This window comes from Lepus europaeus, chromosome 14 (genome assembly GCF_033115175.1).
Source record: "Lepus europaeus isolate LE1 chromosome 14, mLepTim1.pri, whole genome shotgun sequence".
Taxonomy (NCBI): Eukaryota; Metazoa; Chordata; class Mammalia; order Lagomorpha; family Leporidae; genus Lepus; species Lepus europaeus.
The window spans coordinates 47,719,811-47,736,248 of NC_084840.1; the positions used below are offsets into that span (position 1 = coordinate 47,719,811).

Consider the following 16,438-nt stretch of genomic DNA (forward strand, 5'->3'; position numbering starts at 1 on the left):
ATGGGCCCGGAGCTGAGGGAGGGCGTCTTTCTTGGCACTGAGCTGTGCTGCCTTGGTGGTTGAGGACAGGTGGTGATTCAGGTAAAGTGAAGTGAAACTGTTCATCTGACCCTCTTTATTGTGTATTTTCTTGGATTTTTGTTGTTGTTCCAGTGGTGTGCTTGACTTCTCCACTGAACTCTAGTACTCCCCACAAACTTAGACATCCAAAAGTGGTTGTCCATTTCGTGCATTGTAGATGATGCCAGAAAACTTGTATTCAGCCTTTTGAGTGACATTCTTATTTCTTTCTCTTTATTCCTCTTCAAGTAAGGCAAGTGATAGTTAAACTCAGAAAAGGTGTGTCCATTGGCCTTTGCCCTTCTATGGTGGATGAAGTCTCTTTCTAGGTCTGCAATGAGAGGGTAGGCTGGGGAGCACTGTATCCTGTCCAATTTCCAGACCCCAGCATGTTCTCACACAGTGCACCTCTGATAGATTGAATTGATACCTTCTACCATGTTGCATGGTTCACTTATCCTCTGAATTAAAGTTGCATATAAAAAAATTAAAATGAATTCACTTTTTTTTTTTTTTTTGACAAGCAGAGTTAGGCAGTGAGAGAGAGAAAGAGAGAAAGGTCTTCCTTCCGTTGGTTCACCCCCCAAATGGCCGCTACGGCTAGCACACTGCGCTGATCCGAAGCCAGGAGCCAGGTGCTTCCTCCTGGTCTCCCATGCGAGTACAGGGCCCAAGCACCTGGGCCATCCTCCACTGCCCTCCCAGGCCACAGCACAGAGCTGGACTGGAAGAGGAGCAACCGGGACAGAACCCGGTGCCCCAACTGGGACTAGAACCTGGGATGCCGGCGCCACAGGTGGAGGATTAGCCTATTGAGCCGCGGCGCTAGCCTTGAATTCACTGTTATGAGGTTACTCCAGTTGCCACCCCATCCAATAGTACTTTACTCACAGAGAAAATGTTCCTAAACTGCAACAGGCACAAAGGTATAAGTTTATACCTAGAGAAAATCAGCTGTAATGAGAATGATGAAGACTATGATTGACAATGGTAATGGCAATTTTTATTAAGCATTTTATTGCAAATACAATAAAGTTCCTAGCTAACTCATAAATACTTGAATCAGCAACTCCTCAAGCAAGAAGTCACTGTATTGTAACTGTCATGCTCTCAGTAAGAATATACCTCCTGTGTGTACGTCAGCATTTGTGTTGGCTCTTTCAGTCTTTGTTAAGCCACTCTGGAGATTCAAAGTCTAGACATTCACTCTGTCTACTGAGCTTGACTATACAATGCATCAGCTGGGGGAACATACTTGTTAATAACAACAACAAAAGGAAATTATTTGAAAGGTGGAGTTATAGAGACAGAGAGAGGGAGAGAGACATCTTCCATTCTCTGGTTCACTCCCCAAATGGCCACATGGTTGGGGTTGGACCATGCTGAAGCCTGGAGCTAAGAACTTCATCTGAGTCTCCCATGTGGGTACAGGGTGACAAGGAGTTGGGCCTTCTGCTGCTGCTTTCCTGGGCACATTAGCAGGGAGCTGGAGCAGAAGTGGAGCAGCTGGGACTCAAATCAGCACCCATATGGGATGCCAGCATTGCAGGTGGTGACTTAACCCATTATGCCACAACCCTGGCCCCAACAAGAGCAATTTAAAATCAACAGAAAGAGCTTTCAGTAACAGTTATGGAAAATTGAAGATACTCAGAATGTAGAAACCAGAAAGTTTTTAAACTATATTAAACTATTACCTCCAATTAGTTCAACATTGTCATATATCCTTACTAAAGACAAGTTAAGATTAAAAAAAAAAAAAAAAAAAAAAAGAGGAGTGTTGAATGTGAGGCAGAATCCTACTAAATACTCAACTAGCCTAGCCTTTAAAAGCTAGTCTTAGGCAGGCACAAGTTCCAAGCATGTTGGGATCTCAGCGCTAGGCTAGCCTGCATGGGCAGAGGTGGGCTGTAGAAACTCACCAAGGCACAGGGTTGAGTTCCCTGATGGGCAAGGCCCAGTTTGTGTAGTTAACCCCAGAACTGACCTGGACTTGTGCTAGTATTAAAGGTGGTTCAGCTTAGCAGGGAGAGAATAACAACAGAACCATGGTAGTATCCTGGTTACCAGTGCTATATCTGCTTAAGAACAACATCTCAGCCAGTTTCTGGAGGACATCATCTCTGGGGAGCAATGGATGGAAAGAACTAGGCAGCTTACCAGAACCTTGGCCGATGGAACTAAAGTTCAGGGAAGGCTCAAGTCCTTGCGCAAATAAGATCAACTGGGAATCCCTCAGACCAAGACAAGATTAGGAGAGGTCAGGTGCCCATATAAGGGTTTTCTTTAGCAGATTTATTCCATATCTCAGCATCAGATAAATAAACCTACTCACTATGGATGCCTAAACAGGATTAACAGGAAAATTCAGTAGAGCTTCCTTAGCTTGTGGCTAAAGGTCCTCATTGCCTAGGGCTAAGTGTCAGGAAACCATTCTGTTTATAATGGGATTTGCTATTAAAAGGATGACAAGGAGACAAGACAGGAATCCTGCTCCGAGAGATCATGCATAGGGAGTTCTACAAATAGTCCTAAAGAAGAAGTCTGACTGCATGACTGCTGCTCACAGTGTGGTGTACCCAGCTTGCTACACTTGAAGGGAACACCATGCAGTCTGCAGCAGGCGCATCTGTTCAGTACCATCATCAGTGACCCAGCAAAGGACACTCTGGCTTCTCTGCTAATGGTCTGATACCTCGGCCATTCTTTTAATTTATTTGCTTCTTATTTATTAATGTGTTACAAATATAAATAAGATATGCTTATAAAAATCTGTGGCAACAGGAGTCTTCATATACATATGATGATAGGCAATGGAAAAAAGTGAGATGATTCCTGAAGGTGTGGTCTTTGCGATCTCACTATATATATAACTAGATATAATCTCTCTAACCCTGTCTTGTTTTCCCAGCATCAACATCTTGTCTCCCCTTGGGTAACTTCAGGTGTAGCCAAACAAAACTCATAAACTTTCCCATAATTACTCATCACTTTCATCTTTAATTTTATCCTGTCCTGCTCTTCACTCAAACTTGACCATTCTTTGTCACCCTGCATAAATAAATATTCACTTTATTCCAACAGTTCAAAGCTTGGTTTCTTTATGAAGCTAGTCCTGCTTAACTTCTCCTGTATACCATTACTCTTCAACATGTATTTTAGTCCAGTGCAATATAAACAAGGAGTATGAGGAAGGGAGACATAGTTTCTTAGAGAAGGTAAATTTGAATTGACCTGCAAGTAGTAATATAGGAATCCCATATAGGGTCATCAGTTCAAATCCTGGCTGCTGTAGTGCCCGGGAAAGCAGCGGAAAGTGGCCCAAGTACTTGGACCCCTGCCATCCACATAGAAAACCTGGGTGGAGTTCCAGGCTCCTGGCTTTGTCCTGGCCCAGCCCTGTTGTTGTGAGCATTTGGGGAATGAACCAGTAGACAGAAGATCTCTCTCTCTCCCCGCACCTCCCCACCCTGAGCCCCCATCATTCTGCCTTTCAAATAAATAGAAATAAATCTTTTTTAAAAAAAGAAATCAGTGGTATTCTTCTTTCCTTTATATCATGAATTTACCTATTAAACAACTTGGCATTCAGTTTAATTTGGCTCAAATTCAGATATGGAAACAATAAAGCCTATGGCACCCCTCAAAAATATGAAGAAATAAGAATTCAGTTCCTTGTGGACCTGTAGGTATATAATAATGATTTTGCTAACTTTACAAAATTATTATTATCCAAATTTCTGTCTTCCATGGTACACATTAACAGGCTCCTCTGATTATTCGATGTGTTTATCAGCTGTGTCTTTATTAAGTAAAGAAAAAAATACAGAATATGTTTTCTCTGCAGAAATCTTTCCCTCCATTCTAGGCAGGCTGCAATTAACAGCCAAAGCAATATTGAAAGGGGCTTAGAAAGAACAATCAAATATGTGTGAATTATATGTATGAACTGAGTTTAATTAAATCTCTTTGCTGAGAGAAATGGAAGCGCTAACAGTTGCTCACACTTCCCAGCTGCTCACAGCAAGCCCCCCGTGGATCCCTCTGAGGAACTGCACAAGGTGGAGATTCTGCCCCCTGGGTACGCCTGCTCACGCTGCACTCCAGAGCAACTCAGGCCACGCGCTGGGCATCATTTCAAGCCCTTGTTTGTGGTGTTGCTATGTCAGGACAAGTTAATTAGCCTAACCCCTTAAGTCAGTACATTGTTTCATCAGACACAGTTTGGTTAATTTTGGTAGACAATCAGAAAGTATACCTTATATACACATCAACTCTGTTTCTCATCTTTCCCTTTACAATAACATTTTTATTTCTGCAAAGCCTTCAAGTATTCCAAATATGAGTTTTATTTCAGAACTCTAAATTCTCTGTTTGCTTGACTCAGGAAGTCACTGTGTTCATTACCTGGAGGGGACATTTTTCAGCAAATGAAACTTAGTGTTCATACCAAGGGCTTAGGCTTCGAATCTGGCATTTCCTCGGAATTACTGGCTTCTTGCTCAAGCCCTCAGAGCAGACACAAACCACTGTGGTCGTCCACTGTGGCGTAGAGGTGGGGAGTCCCAGCCAAGCACTACCTGCGCTTCTTGAGGAGGATTTTGGTTTTGCCTGCAGATGCCCCTGTCTCCCAGCTCAGGTTAAGATGGGGCAGCCCTTGACTGAATGATGAACTGCTTAAGCCTCTCAACTTTAATAACTGAGAGGCAGACATGATCCCCACAAATGTTGCTGATATTACAAATGTCTTTAATCAGCAGCCACTGCTGCCAAAGTGGCCTGTCCAGATACTGCTTTCACCAATACTTCGGCCCTGCCCTCCAGATTCCTTCCCAGTGGCAGAATCCCAATAGCATAACATTCTGGCTTCTCCCTGCCTCAAGGAGCTATTCTGATTGGGGAACTTGAAAGGAAAAACAGAATCTACATAGGTCAAACTCTTCTACTCACCTGGGAGAAGGTCAGCTGTTCTCTTCTGCTCCACCTGAGCCCTTTGCAGGAGGCCTTCCCTGCTCCAGGGCTCCCAGACACTGTACGGATTTGTCTCTTCATTTCCAGGGTTCACTTAGAGGCCAGATTTCCAAAAATCAGCCACCAGAATAAGGAGGAGACATTGGTCCTCTTCCTCTGCTGTGTATTTTATCTTCCAGGCCCTTCAGAATGAGACTGGTTAAAAAGGAGTGTCATGTATTGAGCCTGATCTAACACCCAACAACAAGTAAAGCTGGACTGAGAAAAGTTCCACTGAACAAAGACGGACTTGCAAGCCATCACTCATTCCTTGGGATTGGGAGCGTTCTAGCCCAGTGTCACATTACATTAACAACATGTCTACAGCATGTGAACATTGGGCCCTCTCAGAATTGTCTCCGCTGAGTCAAACCTAATGTCAACTGCTAACTGGAAGTCACTAAGAGAAAAGGGTAACCACATAACATGGATCTGCTGACCATGGATGGCAACATTGTCTATGTCCATTACTCAATCCCCCTCTTGTTTATTCTATGAGATCAATTTACTTAAACAGGAGAATATTTTCTTTACCCTAAAATCGGTATATTTACTTAGCAAGATAAGGATAACTATGTAACCTATCACATTTCTCTGTTTTGACTTCACTATGAGGAAACTCCTGGACCAGTGTACTGTCCAGGCACGTAACTGTAGCATCCAATATGAACAGCATTCTTGCTTCATTCTTTTCATAGCTTTAATTCCTAACTACTAATTAAATAATATGCACAAAATAAGTTTTACAGACTGCCTTAAATTCTTTAAAATATGAATCAGGTACAGTTGAAATAAAGAAAAAAATAAAAATGGAAGACTTCTGGTTTCTGGTCTAGCATGTAAGGACTTTAAGAAGACATCACGGCTGGCGCCGTGGCTTAACGGGCTAATCCTCCGCCTTGCGGCGCCGGCACACCGGGTTCTAGTCCTGGTTGGGGCGCCGGATTCTATCCCGGTTGCCCCTCTTCCAGGCCAGCTTTCTGCTATGGCCCAGGAAGACAGTGGAGGATGGCCCAAGTCCTTGGGTCCTGCACCCGCATGGGAGACCGGGAGAAGCACCTGGCTCCTGGCTTCAGATCAGCGCGATGAGCCAGCCGCAGCGGCCATCGGAGGGTGAACCAACGACAAAAAGGAAGACCTTTCTCTCTGTCTCTCGCTCTCACTGTCCACTCTGCCTGTCAAAAAAAAAAAAAAAAAAAAAAGGAAAGAAAGAAGACATCACTTCTGAACTCACAAAAAAACAAAAAAAAAAGTGAACAGACTTAAAATCAGCAACTCTTCTCAGATGTGCGCTCACCAGGCAGTAGGTGCAGCTGTAACTTAGCAGAGCACAAACCCAAAAGCTGGCCCTTGCACCAGTGATGGGACAGGAAAACTTAATCAGGACGTGAATTGCTGGCGGCTCAGTGTGGACGAGTCTGAGGTTTCAAAAACTCCCAGGGAACCCAGTCTTGAGGAGGTGGGACACGCACATTTTTGTGAGTTTTACTGACAAGAGACCTACCAAATTTTCACATTGAAGACTGGAAAAAGAAAATCCTCTTGTGGCCATTTGGGGAGTGAGGCAGCGGATGGAAGACTTCTCTCTCTCTCTCTCTCTCTCTCTCTCTCTCTCTCTCTCTCCTTCTCTTATCTCTGTGTAACTCTTTCAAATAAATAAATAAATCTTAAAAAAAAAAAGCAGTTTGAAGCAATGAAGCAAACATCAGAAGAACCAAACTCAGACGTGGCAGAGATGTCAGAATTATCAGAGCAAGAACTTAAAAATAAATTAATAAGTTTAAAAATGTAATAGAAAAAGTAGACAATATGTAAGAACAGATGGCTAGTATAAACTGTAAGAAACAAAAGGACATACTAGAAATCAAAAACCACTGTAACAGAAAAAAATACTTTGCTAGGCTCATCAAAAGTTGGACATTGTGGAGGAAAGAGTAAGCTTGAAGAAATGCCAGCAGAAACTTCCAAAACTGAAATAAAAAGAGGAAGATAGAATAAAAAAAAAAAAAGAATAGAAGATCCAAGAACTGCGGGACAAATACAAAAGGTATAATATAGATGTCATGGGAATAAGAAGGAAAAGAAAAGAAGGACACAAGTATTTGAAGAAATAATGACTGAGACTTTCCAAAAGCAATGATAGTCCCACTCACAGATCCAGAAAGCTCAGAGAACACCAAGTAGGATAAGTACCAAAAAATCTATAATAAGCATATCATATTCAAACTGCAAAAAAAAAAAAAAAAAAAAAAAAAAACAAAGATAAAATCTTGAAAGAGGCCAGAGAGGAGAAACTTTACTATAAGGAGAAAAGGAAGCGGATATGGTACAGCGGGTTAAGTGACTGCCTGCAATTCCAGAATCCCATATGGGTGCCAGTTCAAGCCCCACCTGCTCTACTTCCAATCTAACTCCCTGCTAATGCACCGAAGAAAGCAGCAGAAGATGGCTTCGGTGCTTAGGTCCCTGCCATCCACATGGGAGACCTGGGTAGAGTTCCAGGCTCCTGGCTGCAGCCTGGCCCAGTCCCAGCTGTTGCAGCCATTGAGAGAGAGAACTAGTAAATGGAAGTTCTTCTATCTCTGCTGCCCCGCCCCCACTTCACTCCTTCTCCCCACCCCCAACTCTGCCTTTCAAATAAATGAGTAAATAAATCTTTGACTAAAGAAAGAAAGAAGAAAGGAAAGAATTACATCGAGTTTCTTTTCAGAGACTATACAAGGAAGATTCGAGAATAGAGTGAAATAATTCAAGTATGGAAACAAAAATACCACCAACGTAGATTTCTTTATTTTTTTAAGATTTATTTAATTATTTGAGAGGCAGAGTTACAGAGAGAGAGACAGACAGACAGAAGGAGAGGTCTTCCATCTGCTGGTTCACTCCCCAAATGGCTGCAATGGCCAGAACTGTGCTGATCCGAAGCCAGAAGCCAAGAGCTTCTTCCAGGTCTCCCATGTGGGTGCAGGGGCCCAAGCATTTGAGCCATCTTCCACTGCTTTCCCAGGCACATCAACAGGAAGCTAGATCGGAGGTAGAACAACTAGGGACTCAACTGTTGCCCATATGGGATGCTGGCATTGCAGGCGGAGGCTTAACCTACTATGCCACAGAGCCAGCCCCACCAAACTTAGAATTCTGTCTCCAGCAAAATTATCCCTCACAAGTGGAGGAAGCAGCATTTTAGATGCTGTTTGGCATTGCACCGCCTATACTAGAGTGCCTGGATTTGAGTTTGCTCTTTTCAATAAGACCTTTCTTTTTCAAAAGGTCCCTCTCCCTGAGCCACTGGGCTGCAAGAGCTGTCTCTGTTCACTGCAATAGAACTGCTAAAAATAGCCTTCTCCTTTTGTCTATCTGCCTCATACTTCGTCAGCAACTTCTGGGTCGCTCTCAGCTGGAACACTAACCAGGGAGGCCTTCCAAGGTAACAGAGCAGGAACCTGCAAACCCAGGTCTTTTTTTTAAATTTTTTTAAAAAAAATTATTTAAGATATGCAAATTTCATGTATTTCATATATACAGATTGAGGAACATAGTGATATTTTCCAGCCTACTCTCCCTCCCACTCATGATCCCACCCTTCTTCCTCCTCCATCTCCTATTCCCATTCTTATTTTGAACCAAGATCTATTTTATACTCATAAGATTAACCCTACACTAAGTAAACAGTTCAACAAATAGTATGAAGGAAAAAAAAAAAACCCAGCACTGCTGCTCAACAGGGAGACAAGGGCTATAAACAATCTCGGTGTCAATCTCAATCCTATAGATTACCTTTTAGGTGCTCTATTAGTTACCACAGATAAGGGAGAATATATGGTATTTGTCTTTTGTGGAATTGGCTTATTTCACTAAGCACAATTGTTTCCAGTTGCATCCATTTTGTTGCAAATGACAGGATTTCATTTTTTTAACTGCTGTTTAGTATTGCGTAGTGTATATATCTCATAATGTCTTTATCCAGTCTTCAGTTGATGGGCATCTGGGTTGACTCCACATCTTAACTATTGTGAATTAAGCTGCAATAAACATGAGGGTATGGATCACACTTTTATATGCTGGTTTCTTTTTGTTCGGGTAAATTCCCAAGAGTAGGATGGCTGGGTCATATGGTAGATCTATACTGAGATTTCTGGGGCATCTCCATACTGACTTCCACAGTGGCTGCACCAGTTTACATTCCCACCAACAGTAAATTAGGGTTCCTTTTTCCCCACAGCCTGGGTATTCTGTGTTTTTCTCAGATCCATTTATTACAGGGCTTTTATATTAATTCCTTTTTCTATGTTCATGATGCTCTGCCTTATAAGAACTTTACAGATCCAAGGAGGGACTGCTCTCCAGGTCTACCCAGTTCTTAGAGATAGCAACCCCTTCCTTTTACATGCGAACCAAACCACTCAGAGCCTGAACTCAACAGCCATCTCCCTCCCACGTCTTACACTAATCCAGTGTTTCCCTTGCCCTCAGTCACCCCAAGGCCAGGGAAAAGGCAACCAAGGACCACCCCATAGCACAAAGCCCACCAGAATTATTCTAAGTAGCCAATCCATGTCCTGCCTTGCCTTTCCCTTGCTCCTGTTTGCCTCCTGACCAAAGCTGGTTTGTCCCACGGCCCTGTAGCATGGCATGGCCTTCTCTTGGGGAATGTTAAGTAATGAATTCTTTCAGCAGCCCTAGCCTCTGTGTGTTAACACACAGTGACCTCTGTAAATTAGAATCTCATTGGTAAAATGAGACACTAGGACTCTTCAAAAATTCTGTTTCTGAAAGAAAATGTCCTCCTCTGGTCACATCCTTATTTTGTAACCTGGCTTCTAAGCAGGATATCCATTTTTGCATCTGCTTTTCAGAAGCAATTATAACCTCTTAGGGCCAGCGCTGTGGTGCAGTGGGTTAAAGTGGCTCCTGGCTTCAGATCAGCTAAGCTCTGGCCATTGCAGTCATTTGGGGAGTGAACCAGCAGATGGAAGACCTCTCTCTCTCTCTCTCTCTCTCTCTCTCTGTAACTGTCTTTCAAATAAAATAATAAATCTTAAAAAAAAAAAAAAAACAGCCGGCGCCGTAGCTCAACAGGCTAATCCTCCGCCTTGCGGCGCCGGCACACTGGGTTCTAGTCCCGGTCGGGGCACCGATCCTGTCCCGGTTGCCCCTCTTCCAGGCCAGCTCTCTGCTGTGGCCAGGGAGTGCAGTGGAGGATGGCCCAAGTCCTTGGGCCCTGCACCCCATGGGAGACCAGGAGAAGCACCTGGCTCCTGCCATCGGAACAGCGCGGTGCGCCGGCCGCAGCGCGCTACCGCGGCGGCCATTGGAGGGTGAACCAACGGCAAAAGGAAGACCTTTCTCTCTGTCTCTCTCTCACTGTCCACTCTGCCTGTCAAAAAATAAAAAAAAAAAAAAAAAAAAAAAAAAAAAAAAAACCCTGTCCCCATGTTTCTAGGCACTAGATCTGAATACACAACAAAGAAGAACATAGCCACTGACTCATATAGCCTGACCAATCATGCAGGTGTTCCTAAGCCTCTAAGTTTTAATCTTTTGTCAAACTATTGTAAAATTAAAATGAATAAAGATATACAATATTTAACACTAAGTTGTAAAAAGAACTCTGCTGTCATTGCTATATATCTTGATGCAAAGAATGTACAGTGGGAAAATGTGAAGGAGAAATAAAGATGTTCTCAAACAAAAATTGAGGAAATTTGTTCACAGTAGACCTGCCTTGTAAGAAATACTAAAAGAAATCTTCAGAAAACTGATATAGATCAGAAACTCAGATCTAATAAAAGGAAGGAAGAGTTCGAGAGAATAAGTGAAGGTAAAATAAGTACAATCTTTTATGTTTCTTAGTCTTAAAAGAAAATAATTAATTTCAGATAAAGCAGACTTCAAAGTAAGTAAAATTACTAGGGATCAGAACTCTGCCTTTCCAATAAATAAATAAATCTTAAAAAAAAGAAGACTCAACTATATTTTATATACAAGAATCCCACTTTAAATATAAAGAAACAGATTAAAAGTAAACGGATGCAGGGACCAGTGCTGTGCGTAGTAGGCTAAGCCTCCACCTGCAGTGCCAGCATCCCAGATGGGTGACAGTTTGTGTCCCAGCTGCTCCTCTTCCCATCCTGCTCTCTGCTAATGGCCCCAGAAGGCAGTGGAATGTGGCCCAACTTCTTGGGCCCCTGCACCTGTGTGGGAGACCTGGAGGAGGCTCCTGGCTCCTGGCTTTGGATCAGCTCAGCTCCAGCCATTGTGACCATTTGGGGAGTGAACCAGCAGATGGAAGACCTTTCTCTCTGTCTCTCCTTCTCTCTGTCTGTAACTCTACCTCTCAAATAAATAAATAAAATCTTAAAAAATAATACATGGGAAATCAACAAAAAAAAGCAAACAGATGCAGAATGGTGTATCATACCATTAATCAAAAGAAAGCTGAGGCCGGCACTGCGGCTCGATAGGCTAATCCTCTGCCTGCAGCGCCGGCACCCCGGGTTCTAGTACTGGTCGCGGCGCCGGATTCTGTCCTCATCTCTCCTCTTCCAGTCCAGCTCTCTGCTGTGGCCCGGGAGTGCAGTGGAGGATGGCCCAAGTCCTTGGGCCCTGCAACCGCATGGGAGACCAGGAGAAGCACCTGGCTCCTGGCTTCGGATCAGTGCGGTGCGCCGGCTGCAGTGGCCATTGGAAGGTGAACCAACAGTCAAGGAAGACCTTTCTCTCTGTCTCTCTCTCACTGTCTACTCTGTCTGTCATAAAAAAAAAAAAGAAAGAAAGCTGAAGTAGATTTATTAATTTCAGATACTGTAGACTTCAAAGCAAGTAAAATTAGGGACCAAAAGGGGCATTATATAATGATGAAGGAATTAATCCTCCAATAACGCAAAACAGTCCTTAACATGTATGCATCCAACTACAAAGCATTAAAATACACAAGAGGAAGACTGATAGGCCAGCAGCTGTGAAAAGATGAGCCCACTATTATAGTTGTAGACTTCAGTACCCTCTGTCAGCAATGGACAGATCCAGCAGTCAGGAGACCGGTAACACATAGTTGAACTAAACTGTCAATCAACAAGATCTAATTGACATCAACCCAATACTTCATGAAACAGCAGTGAAATATACATTTTTCTCAAATACATAGAATATTCATGAAAAGAGACCACATTCTGGGCCATAAAACACATCTTAACAAAATTAAATGAAGAATTCATATGAAGTCTGCTGTAAGATCACAGTTTCATTAAAGTAGAAAACAGAAAGATAGGTGGAAAAATTCAAAACTTAAACTACAAAAACTTGAAGGTTAAACAGTATATTTCTAAGTAATGTGAGAGTCAAAGACCTCTCAAGAAAAATATCAAAATATTATAAACCAAATTAAAATAGAATGCAGTAAAGGCAGAGTGCAGAGGGAAATATATAATAATTAAAAGAATGTATATATGGGAGTACTTCAAAAAGTTTATGGAAATAGAATTAAAAGATAAGTTGATTTTGGTATAAAAGATTTGGAAACCCAAGCATAATTGTTTTCATAATATGAATTTTCCATGAACTTTTTGAAGATCCTTCATATTAGGAAAAATATATATAAAATCAATAATCTAGGCTTCTCCATTAGAAAATAGAAAAGAAGAGCACATTAAATCCAAAGAAAATAGAATCTATTCAAGAAATGATTTAAAAAACTAGAATAGAAATCAATAAAATTAAGAACAGGAAATCAATAGAGAAAAATTGATAGAACCAAAACTGGTTCTTCAAAAAGATCAATAAAATTGATAAACCTTTAGCCGGGTCAACTAAGAAAAATGAGGGAAAAAAATTAGTAATAACAAATGAAAGTGAGGTCATTATTATTGATCCCATGAACATCAAATGGATAATAAAAGACAATTATGAACAACTTTGTGCCCACAATTTGATAACACAGAATTGAAATGGACTGACTTTTTGAACCATACAATCTACCAAACCCATACAAGGAGAAATGGATCATTTAAATAGGCCAGTATATAGTAAAGAAATTGAATAATTAATTAGTAATTATTCTGAAATTATTATTCTAAAATAATTCTGAAACATAAAATATCAGACCCACGTAAGTTTCACTGGTAAATTCTACCACACATTTAAGGGAAAAATTATACCAATTGTCTATAATATCTTCCAGACAATAGAAGCAGGAGAAATATTTTCTAACTCTATAAGACTAGCCTTACCCTAATACCAAAACCACACAAAGACATAACCAGGAAATAAAGCTATAGAACAATATCTAATGACTATAGGTACAAAAATCCTCAACAAAATATTAGCAGAGTGAGTATTTGGCTTAGCATTTAGGTGTCCATTTCCCAAGTCAGAGTGCCTGGGTTTGGTACCCAGTTCCAGCTCCTGACTCCAGCTTCCCTCTAATGCAGAATCTGGGAGGCAGCAGTGATGGCTCAAGTAGTTGAGTCCTTGCAATGTACATGGGAGATCTGGATCGAATTCCTGCCTCCTGGCCTCAGCCTAGCTTTTGGGGAAATGCGCCAGCAGATGGGCTCATGCACACATGCTCTCTCTCCCAAATAAGTAAATGATTTTTAAAAATTAGCCAATCAAATCCAACAGTGCTTGAAAAAGAATTCTGCATCACCACCAAGTGGGATTTATTCCACACATGCATGGCTTGTTCAACATTAGAAATTCAATTAATTTTAATCCATCATATCAACAGGCTAAAGAAGAAACATCATACAATCATATCAATGGATGTAGAAAAAGCATTTTATAAAATCTAACAGCAATTCATAATAAAAACTCTAAGTAAGCCAGGAATAGAAGGAAACTTCCTCAATATGATAAAAAACATCTAACAAAAAACCTACTGCCAATATCACAGTCATTGAAAAGAAACTAGACACTTTCCTGCTTAGCTCAGAAACAAGGCAAGGAAGTCCCCTTTTACTCCTGCTTTTAAAAATCCTATTGGAGGTCCTAGCTAATGTAGTTAGACAACAGAAGGGAATAAAAGGTACACAGGTTGGAAAAGGAGAAAGAAGACAGTCCTTGTAATAGATTACATGATAATCTATGTACTATGTACAAAATTCCAAAAATTCAACCAAAATTCCTAAAATAATTGTTTCAAGACTGCAGGATACTAGGTGTGAACAACTGGAACTTGAAATTCAATACAATACCATTTTCATTAGCAAGCAAAAGACAGAAATAGGTATAAATCTAATATAGTACATATAAGATCTACATGAGGAAACAAAGTTTCTGATGAAAGAAATCAAAGAAGATCTAACCAAATGGAGAAGTACAAGTATTTGATGTGCATGGAAAGGAAAATTCAATATTGTCAAGGGGTCAGTTCTTCCACACTTTACCTGTAGATTCAATGCAATCCCAAACAAGCTCCCAGCAAATTATTTTATGGATACCAACAAAGTGATTCTAAAGTTTATGCAAAGAAGCAAAAGGACCAGAAGAGGCTTATATGATCTGGGAGGCAGGAGGGGAGGCCCTTTAAAAATAAAAGCAAAAGTGGAAGCCATGACTATAGAGTGACAGAATCAATCTCAAATGAATTAAATGATGTTGCTACACAGAAAATATGCTTGGAGCATTACATGTGTTTGTGTGTGTGGTGGGGGTGGATGGGTGGGTTTAAGGGTTTTTTTCTTCATAATTTTTCAACTTTTCTATTAAAAGTATTAGTCTCAGAGTCAGCAAAATGCTATTAAATAACAGTAAAATAAAACAAAGGGTTTGACCTGGGAACTTGCATAAACCTCACAACAGAGTTGGCCTGGCATCTGCCTGTGGGCAAATCTCTCAACTTTTTCACAATTTTAACTTACTCCTTGTGTATGTCTTTATTTAATCTTTATCTCCTCCTCTCCTGCCCAAATCCACCAGTCTTATGTTAGAATTAGAGGGAGGTTTAGTTCCTAATGACCAGGTTTCTACTGAAAATAATAAAAATTTCTCTCTTCAGCATCTAGAATGGTGCCAGTTAGATAGCTTCCTTAGAAGGGTTGAGGGCCGGCGCCGTGGCTCAACAGGCTAATCCTCTGCCTGCAGCGCCGGCACACCGGGTTCTAGTCCCAGTTGGGGCGCTGGATTCTGTCCCGGTTGCCCCTCTTCCAGGCCAGCTCTCTGCTGTGGCCAGGGAGTGCAGTGGAGGATAGCCCAAGTGCTTGGGCCCTGCACCCCATGGGAGACCAGGAGAAGCACCTGGCTCCTGGCTTCGGATCAGCGCAATGCGCTGCCCGCAGCGGCCATTGGAGGGTGAACCAACGGCAAAAGGAAGACCTTTCTCTCTGTCTCTCTCTCTCACTGTCCACTCTGCCTGTCAAAAAAAAAAAAAGAGTAGAGAGTGTATTATATAGTTCAGAAGAGAAAATTATCGTTGAGAAAGGCATAGATTCCAATTTTAATTAGACATGAGGGCAGGAAATATTAATGGATCTGTTTTCTTCTGGGCTTAGCTTAGCAACTGTACTGTGAATGAAACATACTAGGTGATCAATCAGTCGATGTCTGTGTAGTGCTGGAATGGATCCACAATCTGCTCATAGAGTTTTCATTTGAAACAAAATGCTGCTGGAGAATTGCTATTTTCTACATTCTTATATTTCAGGGACAGAAATGTGATGAGACTTGGTAATAATGGATATTTAGACCCCATAAACAGTCGATTCAAGTAACTGGTATCTAAGGAAGGAAAATGTAGATTGCCATCACTGAAAAAACAATATCAATTTATACTCAAGTTTTTGAAAATATAGTATCAGCCAAGTGGAAACTAAATATACCATGTGGCTATTTTCTAGCCTAGATATAGTGAACAACATAAATAGAATGTATGAGCCATAATTTTGAGTAATTCTAATTTTCTTAGTACTAGATGTGATTAAGTTGATTATTCCCCAGAGAATACCAAAAACCACCTAATTACAATTGGGAATTCATAAAGCACCTTAGATAAGTTAACAAACTTTATTTTGGCAAACCCCTAGAACAAGACGACAGGATACAAGCTGCCTGAACAATTGGAATTTGCAACTTAAAACATAATACCATTTACATTAGCAAAAATAAAACAGATAGGTATATATAGGTATTTTCCTATACGAGGAAAATAAAAAAGTCATATGAAAGGAGATCCAAACAGAGAGGTATGAGTATTCTTTCTCTCACGAGGCAGAAAATCAGTTCAATAAATGACATCACCCATGAGGATCCCACAGCCGTCACTGTGGAGCGTCAAGAACTTAATCACCGAACGTCCTGATCTCAGTGCCTCCCATGCTGAGCATTGCTAATGTAGATCTTCCCCTGGCTTTGTTGTCCTAACAGCTTCCTC

The 16,438-nt window shown here is 41.3% G+C and overlaps 1 long non-coding RNA gene and 1 pseudogene across 1 annotated transcript in view; one reads left to right on the top strand and one right to left on the bottom strand.

Moving 5' to 3' along the window:
- Positions 1 to 16,438, top strand: part of LOC133773777 (uncharacterized) — a 186,463-nt gene that overhangs the window by 118,011 nt on the left and 52,014 nt on the right. The gene's annotated exons all lie outside the window — the stretch shown is intronic.
- The window catches only part of LOC133773820 (glycine cleavage system H protein, mitochondrial-like), a 28,522-nt pseudogene that overhangs the window by 2,810 nt on the left and 9,274 nt on the right, over positions 1 to 16,438 (bottom strand).